At 54.4% G+C, this 16,818-nt stretch overlaps 1 protein-coding gene across 13 annotated transcripts in view; it reads right to left on the bottom strand.

Annotated features, from left to right (window-relative positions):
- Positions 1-16,818, bottom strand: part of Shank2 (SH3 and multiple ankyrin repeat domains 2) — a 511,573-nt gene that overhangs the window by 148,832 nt on the left and 345,923 nt on the right. The gene's annotated exons all lie outside the window — the stretch shown is intronic.

Raw genomic sequence — 16,818 nt, 5'->3', positions numbered from 1 at the left:
GGGAGCGGCCAGCGCGGTGCCTCCGGTGGCCGCAGCCAGGGACTTCCTACCAGCGAGTAGGGTCTCCGGGGCTGGAGGAGGCTGGTCATTTCAATCCCACCAAAGCCCCCCACCCCCCCGCAGAGCAGTGGCCTCCTTTTGAGGAGGATGGGTTGCTGGGGAAGGGGAGCAGAGGGCCCCTGATGTTTCCCCTGTGATAAGGACTTGAAGCCTTTTGGCACAGCAATTCTCTTTTTTTAAAAGAAAGAAACCAAAAAAGGCCCAACTTTGCTTTACCTGCAAAGCCTCCTCATTTATACTAATCTCACTCCACCTTGTGGTTGGTTGTTTGCCCCCAGACCCATGTGCGGGTGGGTGTATAAGACACAGGTGAGCTGCCTGGCGGGCCCCAGGACCTGGCTAACCTGCTGCCCTTTCCTGCTTCTGGGTGGCTTGCTGAGGGGCACGAGACAGGCAGCCTGTGTTACACTAGCATCAGTGCCGCCTGAAGTTAGGTCAGGAGTCACGGGAGGAGGGGTCCGTGTGAAGGAAGGGAGGGGGTTTCCCTAGGGCCCCAGGGGCTGGCATGGGGGCACCCTGTGTGCAGAGATGGCCCCATGGCCTGCAGATGCCCCTGAATCAGGGAGGCCTGGGGACACAAGTGGCAAAGGAAGGGAGTAAGGAGTTGCTGGCTCCTGCTCGAGCTTGGGCCAGTGCTACCTGCCCCCAGATTTGCTGCCTATGGGAAGCACATGGCCCAGCATCCAGCGGCTGGTCACAGTACAACAGTTGTGGACAGAGCAGCCCTGGGAGTGGAGGAACAGGGTAAGTGTCTGTGATTGGCTGGAGTTCCCTGGGACAGGGTTCAAGCAGCCCCTCAGAGTGCTCGCTTTACAGATGAGGAGAGAGGTTTGGAGCAGCTGGGGACACAGCAGAGTGCATCCCTGCCCCAGCTGCACCAGAGGGTCATACAGAGGACGCATGAGTGACCCTGCCTCACAGGAACAGCCAGTGGGACAGTGCTGCGTAGCTCAGCAGGGCAGACCTTCTAATCCAGCATGACCCACTATGGGTCTGACATAAGGCAGGGAGTTTTGGCCCCCAGTTCTCATTCTGTAAGAGGAAATGCCACCAAATGCAGGGAGGCCTCCTCTGGGAAACATGGCCACCAGCCTCAAGCCCTCCTGACTCGGCCCTCAAAGCCCCCCCTGCTCTGCTCACCGCCGCTGAACAAGGGCTGGAGATAGTCAAAGATCCAGGGCCCTGGGAGCCCACAGGCAGGGACCATGGCTGGTCTGGGATCAGCAGCGACAGGGTCTCTGATTCTGTTTCTCAGACCCAGACACAGCAAGGATAGGCCCTGGCTTTTTGGAATCACTGTGGTTGAGGCCACCACTCCCACGGTGGTGAGTTAGTGGAAAGCTCTGAGGCCCTTTAACTGCTGTTGGTGGAACAAGCTGGCGGCCAGCCAGGACCTGGCAGCCACAGGGCTTAGCAGGAAGAGGGGGCTCTACTGTCATGGATTTAAGGGTCCTGGGGAAGGATTCTCCACCTCCTTGTCCCAACACCGACAACTTAAGCAGAGCACAAACTCAGGTCCCTTACGTGAAATCTCCTCTGGCCACATCCCTCCTTCCCCTCCACCTCTCCAAGGGTGTTGGTCCTCTCCGCCCCATGCCAGCTGTCAAGCCTGGCTCCTTCTCCACCTGGGTCCTCCAGAGACCCTGCTGCCAAGGCCAAGGGAAGTCTGCTGGCCTCCTGCACATCCTCCTGATGTGAGCTGCAGAGATCAGCAGCCCAAGACCCTGGGAGGACGACAGCCCACCTGAAACCCCAAGCCCACTGCCCTGCACTCTACCAGAACCAGGTGACATTCCCAGCACACGTCACCTGTAGGACCTAAAGGTGCTCAGACCCTGTGCTCCCATACAGCCTATGCTACTCCCTGGCAGTTGTCCCCACCACAAGGACTTCTCCGGGCCAGTGGGACTGTCCAGCATGGTGGTGAGGGTGACAGCCTGGTCACCATGGAGCTTGGTTCAGAGCACAGCTGAAGGTCAGTGTGACCTTCAAACCCCAGATTCTTGCTCTGCCAAATGAGAATCACAATCATCCAGGCCTTATGGGGCGCTGAGGAGGAGCAATGAAGTGACCTCCCGACTCAGAGTCATCTCTGCAGTATGTGTGAATCACACCGGCCATTATGTGCAGAACCACCAGCATGGCCAACCCCTTCTCATGATGTGCCCTCCTGTGGGGACACCATCCATCTCTCTGTTGCCTAGGCCAAAGTTTTCTTGGCCACTTCCGACTGTCCTGGGGACATTCTAGCCTGACCTGTGACTGCTGTCCTGCCCTGTACTGAGATAGTTCAGTCCTCTGTGTCAGTGAAGTGCCAGCTCCTCAGGCTCTGACACCAGGAAGAACTGCTCCCACCCCCAGTTCCTGTGCCATTTTAGGTCCTTACGAGCCCTCCTCAACTGTCATGACCTCCATTCACTGTGTTCACACATGGACCTCAGGTTTGCTTGGATACTCACTCAGACATCACCAGCTGGGCTGGTCAGAGCCTCAGTTTCCCCTACAAGGGGGGCGAAGGTCTAGGAGGAGCCAATGAGTCGACACCCAGAAGCACCCACCTTAGCAGGCCCTGGCATCTACCTGTGCTGTCACCCAGAAGCAAATGTCCCTGGTCCCATGGGACTTGAGCTCATGTGGTGCACCGACTTCACCTTGGGGATCACCCCACATGCCCACAGCCCCCACACAAGCAAAGGGGACTAGGCATAGACCTAAGATACGGAAGTGGGTGGCACTGATTCAAGGATGGCCACAGAGCTCCAAGAGAGGAAGGCGGGATGATCCTCAGTCCCAGTGGGAGCCAGATGGCAGGGTCTGCACCATACAATGGAGCACTTACTGCATGCAGCTGGCCAGCTTGGTCCCAGGAAGCCAGAGAGGAAAGAGCAGGTGGCCCAGACCCTTGGCATATGCCCTGGATCTTTGCAGAAGTCCATGAGCCAGAGTCTGCCATATAGCTAGCAACCAAATGTGCCCAGACCTGGTATCACTGAGTCTGAGGCACCTCCCATCCCACATGCTGCCCCCCAGAGCTTTGCCCATGCCTCTTCTGGGGTCCTTTTTCCCCACCCACGAATGACCCCGAGCCTGAAGTAGTTTCAGTGAGCACCTGGGAAGCAGACATTGTGCCCACTCTTCTGTGAATCACCGATGTGCTACATCTACCTGTAGCTGTTGGCTGAACAAAAGCATCAGCCAGCAGTGCCTTCTTCAAATGTTTCTGAGTAGGGCGGGAGGACTTTTTAACAAACACACCCGCCTGTGTCATCTTCCGCTTGCAGTGGGAGCTGTGGAAGGGAAGGGGGTGGGCACCCAGTACTGCTTGGTACAACTGCACAGGTTGTGCACGGTGTAACTGCAGAGAACACGACCCACAGCAGGGCCACCATACTTTATCATGGTCATGGGGACACAGATGGACAGAAAGCATCTTGAAAGAGGGGTGAGTGCCTTTTCCTAGGTCACAGCAAGATGTGACACAGGCCATCAGCTGCCATGGAGAACAAAGGTGGTGTCTACACAGGAGACACGCCATCCCCTGGAGACAGCTACACACAGGAAGTCCCCTGGAATCCACAGGCAGAGCCCCCTGAAGGCGTCCATGCCCCACCCAACAGCCCCACTTCCTGCCCCAGGAAAGAGCTGACTGAACGTGCTCAGAGCAACTAGCAACCTGGAGCTAGACAGTAGGCACTTGGGGACTCAGGGCTGCCCTTGCAGTGGTCCTGGAGTCCAGACCCCCATGGTACACCTGGTAGTGCTCCTGGTATCCCCCTTGCAGCACCACAGGGGCCCAAGTGTCATGTGGTTTTTAACAGTGGCCAGAATTCAGTTCCTGCCACTAGGCCTTCTCTGGGCTGACAGAGAAGGCTGCTCTGGGCTTGGTCCACGAGCGCTGGTGGTGCTGAGGACCTGTCCGGCCCTGAGCGTGCCCTTGGTGGAGGTGCTGGGCCCTGCAGGTGCAGTACCTGGCACTTTGGAGGGAATGAACCTGGCCAGTCTGGCCCTCATGTAGAAGATGCTGAGCATTGTGGACTGAACAACAGTGGCTAAGTCTTCACTCCTGCTATCTGTGACTGCAACCTTTCTGGGACATGGTATTTGCACACGTAGTTAAAGATCTTAAGATTTAAATCATGGGTTTAAGGAGGGCTCTGTAACCCAAGACTATGTCCTGATAAGGCAGAGGTAGAGTCAGGCTCAGACACACAGGGGAGTGACTTGGCCACAAGCTGGGATCACCAGGTCTACAGGCACTGGAAACACCAGGAAGCAGGGAATGTCCTTCCTTTACTGGCCAGAGAGAAAGGGGCCTGGCCTACCCTAACCTCAGAATTCCAGCTACGGAGCTGGGAGAGGACCAGCTTCACTACTTGCAAACCCGTTTGTGATTTGTTACCCAGGATAGTTGGGGAGACAAACATACGTATCCAACGCAAAGGATGCAACGCTGGAGGACCACAGCTGGAAAGGCTTTCCAGAAGAGAGGGTACAAGTTTGCCCAGAAGTGCACAGGCTGGGGGCCGGGGAGGGACGAGAGAGAGGACAGCAGTCCAGCCAACAAAGAAAGCCACACAGGGAGCAGCCATGATGCACAGAGGTGCCATGCTGACTACACACCCCGCTGCACACTAGAACAACCACACGGACAGGCTGGGCAATGGGATATGTACATGTGAGCAGCAGCAGGCCTGTGATGCTCTGACTGCTTCCCGGGAAGACAGAGAGGATACAAAAGACAGCAGGCTCATGGGGACAAAAGAGGACACAAAAGCAACTGTCCCACTCCTCCCTAAACATTTCCCAGTGAGGCCTGAGCCCTGGGCAGTGGCCCAGGGCTGACTCGGCAGAATGCTGGCCCAACACTCTTGCTTTCACTTAAATGACTAAAGGTGACAGCTGCCCACTGCTGCCCACGACTCTGCAGCTGCTGCTATGGCCCCACCCATGTCCCCAGCAGGCTGCATTTGCTCTCACAGGGCAAGAGAGTGACTCGTATGTGAGGCAGGGTATATCTGCACCCAGAAAACAGAATCCATCAACTCCAAATCCAAGGTGCAGCGGCACGGCAGGCAGGCAGCATCTGATGAAATGTCTGCTTGATCCTGCACGGGACAACACCACTTCTCATTAAACCCGGTCTCCGTAAACATCCTTCCAACTGCGTGAAAAACACTCGTAAGTCCTAGCTCTCCTGAGACTGAGACGGCTGCTAACAAGTCACAGAGGCTGCCACAAGCAGCTCACCGGCAAGGTTTGAAGGCAAAGGTATCAAAACCATGTCGAGATCTTTCTTCATGGAAGAAAGGTATGTTGAATATGGACCATGTAAATGTTGTCTGAATATGTTGAATGTTGCCCAGATCTGGACTGGAGTTGCTGGAAGTCAGGGTGCGACCACCATCGGGCTGTGGTACCTGGGGAGAGCCAGGGAGAACTCCCTGAAAAGAGGCCGTGCGTTCACAGTTCCTGAGAGTGCCTCCCCAGAGCAGGTGGGAGAGCCCATCCCATCCCCCAGGGCAGGGAGCAGAAGCCTGAGAGCAGTCTCTAAATCACTCTCCTGCAACCACCGCTTGGCCGCAGGAACTAGAGAGAGCGCTATTAGAAAGAGGAGCCTCCAGGGAGCAGCAGTGGCGGGGCTGTCCTAGAAACTTCCGGGCTCTGCCAATCAGGAAGGCGAGGCTGAGTGGAGAGCTGTCGGCTCTTCTGCAGGGAGTGGAGGTGCCGGGGTGGGGCATCAACAGGTGCCCGGCTTGGCAGACATGCCAGCCTGGGCCCTTTGGCTGCCATGTGCGGGCGGCCGGCCCAGCTCACGGTGGCAGAGCCGGCTGCCAGGTGGCACAGAGGGCTGCTCTATGGGCGGGCAGGACGGCCTCGTCCTTGGAAGGCCTGGCGGGCTGCCGGTGGACAGGAGGGTTTCCCCAGTCATCTGTCACCTTGACCACACATGTGCTGCTCCAGCTTCCTGCTCCCTGGTGCGACTATTACTTGGAGTTGCCCCCTGTGCTCCCTGTCATAACCCACAGGGAAATGAAGCCCTACACCTGGCCCGTCCTGCTCTGAGTGCCGGCCCCAGCAAGGCTGCTGCTGGGGAGTCCATGCTGTTTGTCCACATGTGGGAAGTGATGAACGGGGACCATCCGTTCATGGGTGACATTCCTTCCAGCTGCCGGGAACCACCCTTGCCGGAGAAACAAGGGTGGCATCTTTCACATCAGAGAGGACGATGGGCTCAACCCACGGAGCCCACATGCCCACCCTGTGAAGATGCCTGCTCCAAGAAGCCATTTCTCAAATCAGCAATTATGAAAACACCTTACCCGGTGGTTATTACAACCATTTTCCTCCTCATTGCTAACATGATAAGTGATATAAGTTTTTCCTAATAGAAACAATAATGTGAGAAGAACTTGCTTCAAATTAAATTGTCTCATTACTCTGTAATAAATCACCCACAAGCACTTCCTGAGTGCCAGCAGACGGGTTACCTGCCAAGAGCGAGTGGCAGAGGAGACAAACGCGGGGCTGACACACACTCCTGACAGTAAGTGGGAGATGGTGCTATCTGCTGAGACCCAGGCAGTGTGGGCTTGGAGGGAATCGGCTGCCTTGGACGTGGGACCCCAGGGCTGGGTTCCACTTTCCCAAACCAGTCCAGGACCTTGACCGACTCACAGAACCTTGCCTGGCGTCAACATCCTCACCTGCAGATGTTCAGTCAACTGCGGCTGTGACCCAGCCTCACAGCCTGAGGAAGGTGTATTCGAAAGGCCTGGGCCCAGGACCTGGCCTCAGCAGGGGAAACCTCCCAAGCTGGCGAGAACCACCCTGGGACACACTGCAGAACTGGCTCCCTTGGGAACTGGGGACGTGGCCGCATGACCTGGAGCCCACTCGGATTGTTCCTTCGGAGACGGCAGAGCACCCCAAGCGTCCTTCCTGACAAGGGGTACATAGTTTGTGCAGGACACACGTGTGGGTCACACTTGAAGATGAGGGGGTCGCTACACTATGTGGTACTGCGGTGGGATCTCAGTACACAGTGCTGGGAGCAGAAGGGAGGAGGGTGGGGGCCGGGAGGGAGCAGAGCCTGGAGTCCCCGCTTCTTCCCAAGCTCACAGGCTGGAGACCCTGCCTGTGTGCTCTCCAAGCATGCACTGCTGGCGTGAGTGGGAGGGTGTCGCAGAGGGGCAGGGGGCTCAGCTCTGCAGGGCAAGGCCTCCATACTCATGGAAACAGGATGTAGAGCCCTAACCTGAGGAATGGTCCGAGACAGAGTCACCTGTCTGCAAGAGCCACTGGCAGGAATGCCTGGACAGAGCTGGCCTTCTGTCCATTTCCCGAACATCTTTCACCTGGGGACCACAAAGCCTGGTGACAAGTCTCCTCTGAATTCACTCTATCATAAAAACTTTAGATTGCATCCCCCATTAAAATAGTACAACCAATTCCCATTCTATTTGACAATACTGCCCCCCGACCAATGCTAAGACCCTCTGTGACCTGACCCAGGCTCCCTTTCTTCCTAACTCCCTCTACTCCAACCTTGCTATTTCCTTTTCTCTGGTAAGCTATGTTCATTTCTACCACAGTGCCTTTGCACAGCCATGTTTCTGTACATGTTGTTCCTGGTGTTCATGAGCTAGGATGCCATTACCAAGTAGGTGACTTTAGTCTTCTCAGTGTGGGCTCTCCACCTCTCTCTTCTCTGCTTTACTTTCTTGTCCTTACTTCCTATACCTGAGACTGTGACTTGTTTGCTTACTCAGTCACCACCTGATTGCCCAGGTCTGGGTCTGCTCACAATGCCTCTGTAGGCTGCATAGCAGCTGTCATCTCTGGAAGAGAAAGGCCCCTGTGTCCTCCAGGCACTGGCAGTCTCCTCCTGCCTCAGGCCTAGGCACATACTTCTTTATGCTGGGGACTCAGTGAGCAGCACTTAACCCTGATGGGCTGTGAATGCCAGTGACCCTGTCCCACAGCACCCTGGCCCTATAGTGGTCCTCATACCTCCAGGCCGGTTGCTCGGTCCGTTCCCCAGTGACAGGGCCAACTCGGGAACCTCAGCTCAACTTGGAACAGAGTGTTCTTTGAAAAAGAAAACACATCAAAGGAACAGTACGGCCACCTGGCAGTTTGCTGTGCAGGAAGAGGCTGGTGGTGCCTCTTCATGTGTTAATTAAAATGACAGGCCAGGCCTGGCCCATCTGTGTCTCAAAGCATGCCCCAAAAGACCATGCTGGGGAGGCCGCCCACAGGCCCCCAGCCCTCCTTGTGGGCCCATTCCCACCTACTCAGGAGTGAGTGGTATGCGCGCCCTTCCTGCCACAGGGCACCTGGTACAGCTGGTGGCCCCTGGCCTACACACCCACTCACTGCATCACTGTCTTGAACACTGTGGCCACCATACCTATGTATCCGAACAGGTTTGAATATAGAAAAGGTAGAGTAAGAATTCCAGGCAAAAGGAAATTTCCAGCTGAATTGTAACCCTTCCCGGCCACTGTCCCATATATGGTCTACCGTTGATGGGAACACCATTCTTCAGTGTGTGACTGTTTTGCTTCTTTCCTAAGTACTGATGCTTAGATAAAAGTTCAGCATTGCCAAAGGGACGGTTCTAAAAGCAGTGGACAGAAACATCCTAACAGCACTTTCATTACATTCTTTGAAAAGACCTCCATACACGTTACAGACCAGCAGCTGGGAAACCCTTTCCACACAGACCCAGCGAGTAAACAGCCAGGCTTTGGAGGCAGATCCTGCATCTCCACTGCAACTACTCTGCTAATCGGGACACAGAGGTGCCATGACAATGTATGTGTATAGGTGAATGGGTGGGGCTGTGTGTCAAAAAAACTTTATTGACAAAAATAGCTTGTGGGCCTGATTTGACCCATGGGCTCAAGTTTCTAAAGCTATGCCCTAAATGTCCTAAAGACACTCAAATTGACACAAATAACACATGTATGGGTATAACAGAAGCTAAGAAAAGGCTTAATCCTCCTGCAGAAGCCATGCTGACATTACTGAGTACAGGTGCGCCTGGCTTAATATAACACTGTGCTTCAGAACAGACGGGGGACACGTTGTAGAAATGAGGTCACCTGTGAGATGCCCTAGAAAGGTTCCAAAGAATTAGATGGAGAGATCCCCTTCTGAAAAACAAAGAAAATGCCCCTAACTGTTCTGGGTTTTTATGCTGGGCTGGCTTGGACTGGGGGTATACCTGAATTCTGGCTTTGTGAGCAATAATTATTAAGTAGTAATTAATAATTAGAGTAATTCTCATAATTATCATGTTTATGGTCTTTGAGTGCTTTCAGTGTAACTGAATCTGGGTAACATCCACATGAGGCAGTGACTTATACCTATAGGGGAGGGAACTCCTCACAGAGAGGGTGAGGTGCACAGAGCCACACAGAACGGGAGGCAGAGCCAGAGGGTTGGGGCTGGAGGCAGCGTCCTGGGATGGCTTGATGCTGACCAGCCAGGTGGGGATGGCTCCCCGACTGCTGCAACCACCCCACCACACAGTGACCAGAGGGGAGGCCCTGGGGTGGGCTGGTCTCGCAAACATTCTAAGAATTGCTGGCTCACTGTCTGTCGATGTCAGAGCTGCTGGGATAGCACAGGGCACTCCAGGAGACTGCCCAGAGATGCTGCTCCCTGAGGGAAGATTCCACACCGGAAGTGCTGGATCCACCACTGTGGGCTGTTAACACAAGGAAGGAAAGTTCTGGGCACAGAAGTTCTCAGCCCCTTAAAGTTGGTGCAGGAACACATGTGTGCAGGCTCTTAGAGTAATGCGTTTAGTTACTTACTGTTGCACAGGCTCTCTGCTTGCTATTTCCAGATGCTGAACTCCTATTCATGTCTCAAAGTCCACTTCCATAGCCACCATAGGTAGGAGTCCCTTGTTGCTGTCCCTTAAGTGATGCTGTGCGCACAGACAGACACAACTGAGCCTTGTCCCTCCTCCATTCCCTGCTCCCGGTGTGGTCCCTGGAACGCTCCCAGCCTGCTTCCCACCGCAGAGGCTGGAAACGCCAGACACTTGCTTTCCTGGCTCTCCCTGCAGTTAAGGATGGGTGTGGCCATGGGGCAGGGTTTCGCCAGCGAGACCAGAGGGCAAGTCTTACTGGCAGAGTCTGATTAGAGAAGTACTTCTTGGAACCTATTCTTCCCCTCTCTTTCTGTGCAGGACTTAGGATTTGCTATGGTGACATGACTGTTGAGGCTGCTGCCGCCATCCGACCCGAGGGAAAGGCTACAAGGCTGGCAGAGATGTCACTAAGCCATGGAACAAATGCTGGTCAGGCCCTTCACTGGACTCAGAATTGTGGTCTCAACCACTGTCAGCGAAGTTTTATTTGCCACCAAATGCTTCCTCGTGGATATAAGGAGCCTGGAGCAGGAGAGAGGATGAGGAGGCTATAAATGATAAGATATGAGCAAACAATCAGAAATCAGGATGCTGAGACTTTCTGATACACTAAGGTGCCTCTGACCAAGTTCCATCCTGGGCTGGGACAGACTGCCCCAGGGCCCTACTCCTCTAGTGATTGTGATCATCGGCCATGCAGACTCATGAGTCCTGGAGACAGAGTCCAGGGTCGTACACCGTACCCAGCTGACATGGGAAGATCTTATCCCAGATCCTCTTCCTCAGCGCACTTGCGCCATGGGAAAGTGGTTTTCTTGAACTCAGCTGCTCTGAATTTTCTGCTCACTGCCACATGGACTCCCTGGGCCCCTGGCTCACCCAGGGCAATAACTTGTATGTTATATGGTCAGGTACAAACAGGCTCACCAGAGCTGGGAAATTACTAAAAAGCCAGTGGAAATAAAGAATGACAGATTTTAGGCACAAACGGGAACTTAGCAATGTGCAGACTAGGAGGGAAGGCAGGGATCCCAGGCTGGTGGCGTGGATGGCTGGGGGCTCTGCAGCTGCTGCCATGACCCTGCCTCCACAGCTGTTCCTCTGTACTCGATGCTCCGAGCCATCCACGAGATGCCCTCCCAGCTCCCTGCATCTGGCACGCAGCCAACGTCTCTGTTTAGAATCTGTGCCTGGATCTCAGTCTTTAGGCTCTGAGCATCCCCAGGGCCCCGGAAGTACCCTTTATTCCAGTAAGGCCTGTGACCCCTCTGACCTTTCCTGGCACCTGCTACCCTCTTTGTGGCTGTACCCTTGGCATTGGGGACTTAAGTGTCTCCCCTTGGGGTAAAGGTGAAGCTGGCTCCCCCTGGGCTACCTCGCTCTTTGCCATCCATCCAAGAAAGGCCAGTGTTTCTATGACCCACAAGGCCTCCATAGGAGTGGGCATCTGTAGGAACCCTGGTCATACATGGTCTCTCACTACTGGGGAGCTGGGCACTTGTCTGTTGAAGCAGGCTTACTGTTTGCTCTCTCCTCAGATATTTGCAAGTCCCTCTTGAAGGAAGACACCTTTCAGTGAGATGTTTGTTTCCAGGCCGTTCTGTAGGAGGCTCCGGACACCACCATTTTCTGTGGTATGGAGACACAGTCATGACCGCAGGGTGTTGGTTAACACATTCCTGCCAGCTCGAACCACCAGTGCTACATGCATGACTGTCCCATCAGGCAGCTTGTAGCACCTGATGGGACTGTCCCATGCCACCTGATGGGACTGTCATGCCTGTACCACCAATGGTTGGAAACTTCCCAGCAGTGAGACGTACACATTATGGCCCTGCAGTGAATGTGTTAATCTTCCGAGATAGAAGCCAACTGGCCAGCCAGGCTGCGGACTTGCCAATTTTCTCAGGCTCTGGCCCCAGTCAGGTTTTCACCTTACGTTTCTTCCTGCTCTCTAAGCTAGGCGAGAGCTCTACCCCTGAGCTCTGTCTCTAGCCCTTCGAGACAGAATCCTGCTAGTTGCTCAGGTTAGGCTCCAATTTGTGACCCTCCTGCCTCAGCCTCTGAGGTGGCTAGGATTACACCCTGCCCCAGTGTGCCTGGATGTTATTATTCATTAAAGCCAGAGTCCTAACCTTCAGCTGGTTGGCCTGGCCCTCGATTTGGCCTCCCCTCCTCTCACAGTGAGCTGCTCTGTCACAGTTTGTCCTGAACAGCTATTTTTCTAGCTGTAATCTCTGGTGGCTCAGCCCTGTCTACAAGCAGGCCTTGATGGGTATTTATTGTCCATTCTTCCTTCCTATCCTCAGAGCGATAAAGCCACCCGACGGCTCTATTCTCCACTTGCCCCCCTCTCCTATCCCCAAACTCACTCATTAATCAGGGCATCTGAGGATGTCTGAGTTTATCAAAAACAGATTTCAAAGGAAATACACACACTTCATCCGGGGCAAGGAGCAGGGCCAGGAACCATCCTGCTGCTGTACCTGCTCAAGGTGGCCCTGTTCTGGGTGCCATCTGATCCAGTCTTCGTTTGCCACCCGCCATGCCCCAGCTAACAGCTCTGTCTCGAACACAGGGTGGGCTCCAGGCCTGGGGGTTCGGATGGTAAGAAACAACCCATCCAAGAGGCCCACAGCAGCCCCACGGCAGGAAGGAAGGCAGGCTGCGGGTCTCCCAGAATTCACCTCCCTTCCCTCAGGCACCTGGGAACCACCTGGGGTTCCAAAGAGGCCCGGGACGCAGCCAGCACATTTCTGAGCAGAGTCCGAGTCCTACGTCTTTTTGGTGTATTTGATGACTATGGAGAAGTGACCAGGACTCCCACAGCCTCCCTTTCTCCACCTGTCCCAGCCTGACACTCCTGGACAGCCTGATCCACAATGCCTGGGCCGGGGCTGCTCGCCATCTTTCTAGCCTCCATGAACTGAGCGCTTGGAAACACTGGATGGGAGCCCTGTGGCTACTGCAATGACCTCGCTCAAACTCGTGGCTTCAGACGCAGCTTGGCTGGGTCTCAGTTCTGTAAGTCAGAGGTCTCCTGGAGCTCAGGCCAGGGTCCCCAGCGGCTCCACAGGACAACGCGCTTCTTACCTTTTCCAGCTTCTGCTACATTCCTCAGCCCCCTCCAGCCTGTGACCCCACTGTACCCTCTTCCTTCCTGTGTTCCTTTGTCCCTCTACCAGGCACCCCTGTGGTGACCTGGGCCTGCCTGGATATCCCAGGGCCATACTCTAATCTTATTTTTCTCCTTCCATTGCTGGGGCTGGAATCCAGAGCCTCTCGTATGCTAGGCAAGCACTTTGCCACTGAGCCATGCCCCAGCCCTCATCATCTTCTAATATATATATATTTTTTCTTTTTGGTAGTACTGGGGATTGGACCCAGGGCCTTCGTTTGTACTAGGCTAGATCCTCAGCCCTTAAAAAAAATTTTTTTTTGGAGAAAAATTCTAAATTGCCAAATTGACATGTTGGGCTCAAACTTGTTTTTATCCTGCCTCAGCCTCCCAGAGTGCAGGCGTGTAATCATCCAGCTCATGTTCTTTCTTCTTTTTTTTTCTTTTTGGTACTGGGGATCGAACTCAGGCCCTTGCTCTTGTGAGGCAGGCGGTGGCACCACTGAGCTAAATCCTGGGCTCAGCTCATCTTGTAATCTTAACATCACCTGGACTTTGGACAAGTCCCCTCTTACAGATTTAAGCCCCTGGCCATGTAGGGCTGAGTAGTCATGGGCTCCTCCAGTTAGGACGAAGGTGTATTGGGGGCTGAGTCACCTGGCCAGTCCCCCCTCCACCCCCAGCCACGACTCGAGACAGACAGGGCTGGCAATACAGGTGGGGATCTCAGCAGCCTCACCGGTATGGGCGCTTCCTCACAGCCCAGGTGCTGCCCTAGAGGACATCTGGAGGGGGACTGGGGAGCTTGTCGGCTTGGGCACTGGCAGAGCCTGAAGCAGAGACATGCGTGTTTCCTGGGAAACCCTGTGCTCGATGGGCTGGGAGGAACAAACCATCAATAATTATACCATATGCAATGCAATTACCCACTCGAAAGGTCACTGACTGACGGAGAGGGGATATTGGCTACTTGGGGACATCTAGCATCTTCTGGCCACTACAGCCCAATGGGAGGGCCCTGCCCCCAAACTGTGAGTTAGCACCGGCTCTGCCAGGCCCCATCTCTGCTTCCCAACACGTGCCCTTCCCTACAAAGAGAGTCTGCACTTCCGGACTCACAGCGGGGGAGGACTCAGGAGGAGACTGCCAGCAAGTACAATGCAAACCTAGCATCTGGCATAGACAGTCCCCTACCCACGAAACCAGCGACCTCATCTTGTAAGGTTAAACTGCTCGTTGCTGCCCACCCCCTGAACTAATTAGGTAAGAAACACGAAAATGAGAACCAAGACCTGGCACGTAAAGGTACAAGATCCCAGTAATGAATGTAACTGTACTGTCTACCTAGAAGGTAACAATAAATTCAATTAAAAAAAAAAAAAGAAAGAAACACGGTCCCCATGGTATCTCTTCTGGGGCCTAGGGGTACGCATCCCACCTCGCTCATCCTGACCACACTGGGACACTGGACCTGCTGGCAGCGCTGCCTCAGCCACTCTGCATGGTGACCACGCTGGGCTTCTGTCTCAGTCCCCGCGGTGCCTCCTGGGGGAGGGGCCACTTGTCTCCACAGAGGGAGAGGGAAGGCACTTTGGGAGCAGCCCACGCTGCCCAGGCTGCTCACGGCTGCCCACTGCTCACCCCTCTTGGTTCAGGATGCTGTCCACACTGATGTCCACACCACAGTGATGCCCCTGCCCACAGAAAAACCCACTTTCCTTGACTCTCAGCCAGGGCTCTCTTGGTGACAGAGACAACTGCTGGGAGCCCAGGCCCAGGGGGTTCTGTAGGGCTGTGGGGTGTGGGTGCCGAAGACTGGACGGCACTTGGTTTTATAAACAGGGCCTGGTGCTTGGGCTGGAAACCTTGGGGCCGTGGCTGGTTACTACTGTCCCCTTGAGAGTGACAGGCGCCGCTTTTCCTTCTCAGAAAAATGGGGGCTTGACAGCGTAAGTGTGAGAATGGGCAGCAAGGGGCAAGGGTGACTACACCCGGTGACCATGGTTGTAGTACTCTCCTAGGGTCTCAGCACCCATGGATATGACGCTGCTGTAACTGCGAACAGGAAATGTGCCCTGCCTCCCGGGAGGAGATGGCTGGGAATAGAACTGGCATTGCCGAGGAGGCCTCCTGCATTTACTGGTGTGGAAGCGGGACCCCAGGCAGCGAGGGGAGAAATGGGCCCTGCGACAGTGTGTGTGGTGTGGCTACAGCGGCCCCCAGGATGCATAGGAGGATGCACTGGCATCACTGAGGCTGGGGCAGGGCCAGCCTGACTGCTTCTGTGTCCTCTGCCCAACTCGGATGGACACTCAGGCACCACTAAAAAGCCCCCAGAGATGGAAGGGACGGGAAAAAGTTTCTGCTTTGCCCAGGGCCACTGTGTGCCCCTTGCATGCAAGACTCCCTGCACCCTGCCCTGCAGGTGGGCGACACCCTGGCTCTTCCCTTAGTCACGTTTGCTGACATGATCCAGATGTGCTGAAAGAAAATCTGGTGATACAGATGAAAGCCCCAGGCAGCTCTCTGCTCCTAGACAGGACCACGAAAACCTCTCTATAGGGTCCAGCCCCTGCCCAGCTTGCTCTCCTGCCTTTGATGCCCCTTCCTCCTATGTACACCTTCCTGTGTATGTGTGTTCCTTTTCTGAGAGAGGATGTACGGGTTTCCTGTGGATGCTGCAACAAACTATTGCACATTTGGTGGCTTAAAACAGCAGAAATCTATTTTCCTGCAATTCTGGAGACTGAAGTCCACAGTCAACTGTCGCTGGGATGAAGAGACATTGGCAGCAGGGCTGTGCTCCCAATAGGGGTTCCTGCTGGTGGCTGCAGGATTTCCTTGGCTTGTGGCCACATCTCTCCAGTCCCTGACTCTGGTTACACGGCCTCCTCCCATGTCTATGCGATCTCTTCTTGTATTTAAGGACACCTGGATAGTCCAGGATCATCTATCTTAGAATCCTTAACTTCATCACGGCTGCCAACTCCCTCTTTATACCATGGAAGGTGAGAGTGGCCACATGTGCCGATCATTTAGAAGAGAGCCACACACTCCATACATAGGCTTAAATGAGCCAATGAGAGGCTGAGGCTCTCTGGCTCTCCCTCTTCCCTTCCACAACCCCCTCTCCGGAGGTCTTCACTGCTCCATCATCCTATCCATCCACTGCCCCTAAAAAGTGGGAACAGCTTGTAAAACCCCAAACCCTATCTGTTCAAAGGCCTACTCCTAGGCTTGCTGAGAGCAGGTGGTTTGAGATCTCAGCTTCCCTCATCAGAGCAAGTGGGTCTCAGGAAGAATAGGAGGCACAAGGAAGGGAACCAATGGTCCACTTTGGTCACTAACCAAGGGTGGAGATGCAGCCCCAAGCAGGATGTACTGGCCCTGTGCCTGCCTTCCAGTACAATGTAGATCCCAGTCTGCCCCAGCCAACTGCTGTGACCCTTCCAGGAGGCAATATACCTTGTTTCTGGCTCTATAAACCCTTCAGGAAAAAGAAGGACCACAAATGGTCCTTTCAGCTCTAATGCAAAGATATTGTGCATTTTATGGGGTGAGTACACTTTTAGAAAGGTGAAGCAAAGGGCCTGGAGTCACTCCTGACCCCAGCTCAACCTTGTTCCTGATGCCAATCCCTGACTTCAATCATACCATTGCCTTATGCAGTGATGCTGAGGACTATATTCCCTGATCTTAGCCCTCCTATCAGAGGGCTCAGTGGCTTGGCAAAAAAAAAAAAAAAAAAAAAAAA

The sequence above is a fragment of the Fukomys damarensis genome, unplaced genomic scaffold (genome assembly GCF_012274545.1).
Source record: "Fukomys damarensis isolate Sample0158 unplaced genomic scaffold, DMR_v1.0_HiC HiC_scaffold_27, whole genome shotgun sequence".
NCBI classification, from domain to species: domain Eukaryota; kingdom Metazoa; phylum Chordata; class Mammalia; order Rodentia; family Bathyergidae; genus Fukomys; species Fukomys damarensis.
Note: the sequence above shows the minus strand (reverse complement) of the source record. Positions and strands in the feature narration are given on the sequence as shown.